The sequence below is a fragment of the Labrus mixtus genome, chromosome 1 (assembly GCF_963584025.1).
Source record: "Labrus mixtus chromosome 1, fLabMix1.1, whole genome shotgun sequence".
Lineage (NCBI taxonomy): Eukaryota > Metazoa > Chordata > Actinopteri > Labriformes > Labridae > Labrus > Labrus mixtus.
The window spans coordinates 14,827,839-14,834,614 of NC_083612.1; positions in this window are offsets into that span (position 1 = coordinate 14,827,839).

The window sequence follows — 6,776 nt, forward strand, 5'->3', positions numbered from 1 at the left end:
ACAAATAAGGGAGCTGCCTACAAACAGGTTTGTGTGTTTTAAAGATAAGACAGACAGGGAGGCATTGAGGAGAAAGCAACGAGAAAACACATGTTGATAAGGTTTTCAGCTGTGTGGTGCAGTTCCTCCTGAGCTGTCACCCATCAGCTGTCTATAAGTGATGCAACAGTGCGAAACACCTCAAATAAGAGTCTCAGTCTCCATTTCACTGACACACAGCCACCTGGGAGCTGCTTGTGCTGATTCCAGTGAGAGAAACACACATCCAAGTGCTATACGCTAATCAATACCTCTATATCTTCAACAGACAGTTTCACCATTTCAGCAACACGTTTGTGTGTGCACTCTGTCTACATCTTTCTGGTTATTTATTTTTACTCTATTAAATGTCTTTTTTAAGATCATGCATACATATGTATCAATTTAGCTTTTTTTTTTTTCTTGTTTCTGTTTCATATTCTTGGCAGGAAATAACGAATGAATCACTGCATCTCATTAACCTCAGTCTCATTCCTGTTCTTCTAAATATAAATAATCTGAGACATGTTAAAGAGGCTCTGACTGCACTTTGGTAAATATATGTTAAATTCACTCTGAAAACATCCTTTTCACAATAATCTCTGTTGAGTTTTGAAGTCACCGTCGAGAGTTAAAATTAGGGGAGTGTTTGGTTGTGTTACGGGTTGGATGTCACACTTTCTACTAAACTATAAGGAACTGTTGTATCATGATAATATAAAATGTTCGGCTCTGCGATGCTCATTTCTATCTAGGATTTATTAACGCAAACATAAAACATTAAGGTGAGAAGCCATTTTTAATGGGCCGGTGTAATTTTTTAAGTAGATGTTGTTTTTGTGTTAAAAGTTTCCAGGTGATTAGTCATTTCACAATCAAACATTTACTAAAAAAGTGGAAGGTAATAGCTTTCATTTGAGCCAAATGTCAGCTAGCTAGCTTAAGCCATGTGTTGTGCTAGTGTAAAACTTTGTCAAGAGGTCAGGTGGGGATGGTTGTGTCACTCACTTACATAAACATGTTGGACATAATGTGTATCCTACTTTTAAAGCTGTCTATTTTTTCAAATATTTTTGTGTCATCCACTCACCTACACACAAATTTAAATATGTAACATTTTACATGATGATGGCTAGTGAAAATTTGGCGGGGCATCGAGTAGTATTTTAAGTTAAAATAACAGTCTAATTGATCATTCAAAAGCTAAGGTTAGACAGCAGCTTATGTTAGTATTCAACCACTTTTTAGTTAACATTGTTAGTTAATATTAAATTATATAAGAAATGCTTGAACTCTGAGCTTACGGTTATGTTTGTTAGCTTGCAGTAATGTTAGCTAGTTTAGTTGAATGCTAATATTAGCTGTTTTTTCTTAGCTGTTGGTAGCTAATGGTTTATTATGTTTTCCTTCGACATATCAGCCACTGTCAGTCAGGACTTTGACTTTCTGTAATCTTCTCACCTGCTCATCAATCAAAAAGTGATAAATTGATAATTTAGTTTCTGTTTCCAAATATAACATGTTTTCAAAGCTAGCCGACAGCAGTACAACTTCATAACAGCATAAAGATCACCTCGAGCATCTCAATATAATAACTAGAAATAAATCCTGAATACTAATACTAAAAGTTTCTTGTGTGTCTTTGTGCAATTTTATCCAGTACTTTACAACCTCCCTACGAAATGTGGAAAGCTCCGGTCTACAGGGCAAACACTGAGCTAATGCAATTCCTCTGGCTCCAAAGTGTGGGATATCAGACATCTGCTAAATAGATCTGTGGTCAATTTCACTTCAAGTCTACTACTTGGGACTACGGTGTGTGTCTGTGTGGGTATAGGAAATATTCTTTAAGTAGAATTGAAAGATACTTGTGGTTTCAAACTGTGTAACCTTGTCAGTTTTTGGCAGAGAGGTTGCCCATGTGTCTGTCACTGGGGTGCGGTATTTTCATGCCAGCGTCTTCTGAAGTGACAGTTTTAGCACTTGCTAAGGTGGGGCTCCTCAAAGAAAACATTCATATTTCAAATCTTTAACTCAGAACTGCAGTAAAATTGGACAAGGATGAAACGTTACCGCTAAGTTTCAAGGAATCACAACAGCCTGCCTTGCAGCATCTGATGAAAATGCCAAGTCTGGTCTTCCTGTTAAGAAAGTCCATGGTTCTTCATTTGTGGTTTCTGTTAGTCTCATGATATATTTTTTCCTTTTTCATTCCATTTATTGCTACTGCTGCATGACAGATTTACAGAGGCAGGATGCCAGACAGCTTTTAAAATAACTCAGACATCAGAGCCTCGCAGCGGAAACTTTACACTGTCCTGCCTCATGGTCTGATTGACGAGCTGATTGATCACATGCTGTCAACCACCCACAAAAAAACACACACATTTTGTTGTGCTAAAATTCTCAAATGCCAGTGGCCATATTGTCTCTCTGTTTCAGTCCCCTGCTGGATTACCGCTTCATTAAAACAGAGCCTTGGTTGCTATGGAAACATCCAACAGAAAGGGTCAACATGGAAATATACAGATCTCTGCACGTTGTCAACATGAATTTTACCTCCTACAGTCTGATATAACACTTCTGTTCGTTTGAATGTTTGTCAGACTTTCAGGTACTGTTCTTAAATAAACTGAACATTTCAGTGTTTCGATAACCTAAAGAAAGAGAGAAGGCCATAGAAAAAAAAAATATCTGGGCTCTCCGTGAAACAGGAGTAAATCTCTCTGTCATCATGTCTGTCTGAAGTATGCTCTCTGCCAGTACAGTCACAGGATCAAACTCTCACTACATGGCCTTCTCATTCAACACTTTGCAGAGTCAAGTGTACGTCAAACATCTTCCTCTCCTGGGTCGCTGGTGGAGCAGTGGTTAGTGCGCGCGCCCCATGTATAGAGGCTGTCGTCTCAAGCGCGTGGCCCGGGTTCACCTCCCACCTGTGGCCTCCTTCCCGCATGTCATTCCCCACTCTCTCTGCCTGATTTCCGACTCTATCCACTATCCTATCTCTCCATTAAAAGGCACATAAAGCCCAAAAATAAATCTTTAAAAAAAAAAAAAAAAAACATCTTCCTCTCCTTTTTCTTATTCCTCCTTTAAAATGAACTGCACATCCCATTCACACATTGATGGCTATGCCTTCTCGGGTCATTTGGTGTTCAGTGTCTTGTCCTGACAGACATGAAGACTGCAGGCGCTGGGGATCAAACTGCCAACATTTCGATCAAGATGCAACGGACTCTACGTCTGAGCTACAGACGCCCCTGGTATACTGTTCTCTGCCTTCGTAAAAGTTTGATGCTGCATCTATAGTCTCAAAAGCTGTTGTTTTTATTTTATCACCAGTTTTTAACTGTAAATATTTTCACAATTACAATTATATCTAAGTGGCAGAAACCAACTACGCATCATTACTGAAACCTTTAACTCAAGCCTAGTTTAAGATATTATTCTTCAACAGTCCACATGTTTTATTTTATATTTGTATTCCTAGTTTGTCATTAATACTTTATTGAAGAAGCATTTTTGGTTATGTGATTCACGAAGCAGTCCACACTGACTTGAGCACCAAAAACTCAATAGGAGAAGTGAAATCACATTCATCATAAAATAAAACTTCAGAATTAAACTGCAACTACAGACCGTTGTCTCCCTTCACAAGTTCCTCAAATAAAATGTGCAACGAAAGAGTTTCAATTCCCCTACACTTACACTCTCACCATCATACTTGTTGCTATTTTAAACCACATTTTGTTTCTATTTTACATTTCAGTGGGAGATATTGATCTTTAACTGAACTTTGTACATATATAACATCGTGTAGGAAAATGTCTAATACATATTTTATGGATTAAAGTGCTGAACGGAGCTGTCCCCTGGTAAGGAGGAGTGATGCCCACAGCTGTTTTTAACTTCAGATGGTTGTCTGTATATAGCCTGTGCCACCTCAGTGAACTGTTGAGAGTGTAGCCTGCCTCCAGCCCAGTGTGAGCTCAGACATTCTTCTGACCCTTGTGACCCTGCATGAGATAGATTCAGACAGATAGATAAAACTACCCAACAAAAGACGATGCACTTTAAATTGCCTCATCCTAACCATCAGCAACATTAGAAATCTTGGCTATCACTTCATCAAACACAACACAAATCTTATCCTAAATACTAGAATCATTCAGCACTTTGCATCTTTTACATTTTAGAAGGAAATCTTTTGCGAATAATACTCCTATACTGAATGCTTATACGCTAATGTACATTTCTGAAATGTCTGAATTTCTTTGTAATAAAAGTTTTTTGTACATTGAAAAACCAGATTTGAATTTTTCTCTGTCTAGTGTTCATTATCTCTCATCAGTGTATTGTGGTTGCTTTGTCCTATCACACAGTCACAGTAGATTTGACAGTAGCTTTTAGTTATACAAGCAAAAAGAACTTGTAAAGTAAATAGCCCCTCATTACTGAGCTTGCAGAGATGCCCATGATTATATCAGAGACTGGATGACTAGGGCTAAGTCGAGAGCTCATAAGCAGAGGCTAGAGGGACTGGGTTGAGTATTATTGTTCATATAGTTGTTCTGGTAACTTTAAAATAAGGGAAAGGGAAGTGCTGAAGATTCACTTGTTTGCTTTTCTAATTCGATGTTTCTATTCACTCTCATGCCGCCTACTCACACTCACCTCTCAGGTTAAAGCGATCCACAGCTTCATTGTTTGGATAAAGTGGCTCAGCTTGTTTGTGATTACTGACATATCTTTTTGTCGGTGTAATATTGCAGAGGAGAGTACACACAAACACAAACACCCACACAAATAAGCACACAGTGTGGATGATAAGTGAGCCTCGGGCAGTGGGCAGGCAGGCTAATGCCATCTGGTGCCCAGTGTTCATGCTGAGCGACAGTCAGCTCCACACCTGGGAGATGCATCGCCTGCAACCGTTGTCTGACCACCGACAGCTCGCCCACCTGCCCCCCTACTCCTCAGAGAAAAGGTCATTTAAGTTGATTAAAAGAGAAACTCTCCCTGAGATGCCTTTTTTTTTTTTTTTACGTCATCAGTCTTTCATGTTGGGCGTTGGAAATGTTTTGTGATTAAGTGTAACTGCATAAAATAGTTCCCATAATTCCTGTAATTATGTTTTTTGTGTTCAGCTGTGGGAGAAAGAGTTAGATGGTTTTGTAGTTTATTGTAACTCAAAACGCGATCTCTTGATGCATTGAGTGGACGGAGGAACTGAGGCAGTATATCTTCAACTCTAGAGTAAACGTCCCTCTGCATGTTGCTGTTTATTGTGTAAAAGTAGGTGGCCAAAACTAAATCTGTTGTGTTTTGGTTCAACGTTATAACCCTGGAATATTTTATGCAACTGTGAAAATCCCTTTGAGACATAGCTTGTGTATGCAAGTTATTCATGAGAGTAATTTAACGCAATACGATTTATATAACTAAATAGCTGTATTTATTTACCGCAGATTATTTGGCCACTTGGGGGCAGTAGAACGACATGCAAACATATTAACATGTTGCTTTTTTAAGGTTTTCAGGTGAAGGTGTTGGAAAACTTTTAAACACACCAGGTAGCATCAACTTTAATTTGGAGTCATATTTTTGGCCACCCAACAATCTCAAGTCTCCTGAGGGAAGTATCCTGCTCTCTAGCTGCTAAATGCTCCGCTATGTTGAGTCATTAACTTTCTCTGTCTGCCATGTGGTGCATGTGGTTAGGCAAGCCTTGGATTAATCACAGTTTACACTTTCACACCGGATACTGCTGCTGGAAATAAGCAGGGAAAAACCAAAACAATGAGCTGAAAGATGCCAAAATGCTCTGTAGAGCTACAGGGAAGGGTCAGGTAAAGCAGTCATTAGATGTTAGTAAAAAGAACGTTTTTTCAAAGTTTAAAAACAACACTTGATAGCGAAGAAGATATGTAAAGTTTGCGAAAAGGTTGAATATTTTTCTGTTTATGCACATATCTCTATAGGCTCTGACCTTCATGTTGCCAAACGTTCCATTGTTTGGACTTAAATGAGCCTAGAACCAGATCAATTACATCTTACAGTCGTATAGAATGACATTTCTTAAGTTACAGTACGTGTTTGTCTAATGGTGTTGTATTGTAAGGAGAGTGTTCGCTGAAGATTTTAGTGTTCAAGGACACTTAAGACACCCATCCTTTTATCATGAACTTGATTACTTTGCTTGGCTGCTTTGTTACCCCACTTTGAAATATCATGCACAAGCATCCTTGAAAATCAAACACAAGAAACCTGGCTGTATCAGATTCAAAGAAGGGACTTCTGTTAGAAAACAACTACCTGATTGTTAAAGGCTTGACTTTTATTAAACTAGGACACTAAACAAACTTTTTTATGACCCAAAGCATACAGAGTCATGTCAATAGTAAAACAGTAACCTTTAGCATGTCATCCTGTGACCACAACAGACCAGATTTTGTAACAGGCAGTAACAAGGGGTCATGGGATTTTTACTGCTGGAGATGAATTTCAAGTTGCCATGAATGAGACTCTCTCACTTCTCTGCTAAAACACAGGCAGCTCTCTTACCAAGAGACAGAGGGAGGGAGGGAGGGAGAGAGAGAGAGAGAGAGAGAGAGAGAGAGGAAGAGACAGCACTTACAGCATACAGAAAGAGGTAGAGAAAGAGTTTGAGAGGAGAGAGCGTGAAGAGGCTGAGTGTGACAGCGCCGAATGAGAGGAGGAGGAGGAGGAGGAGGAGGAGGAGGAGGAGGAGGAGG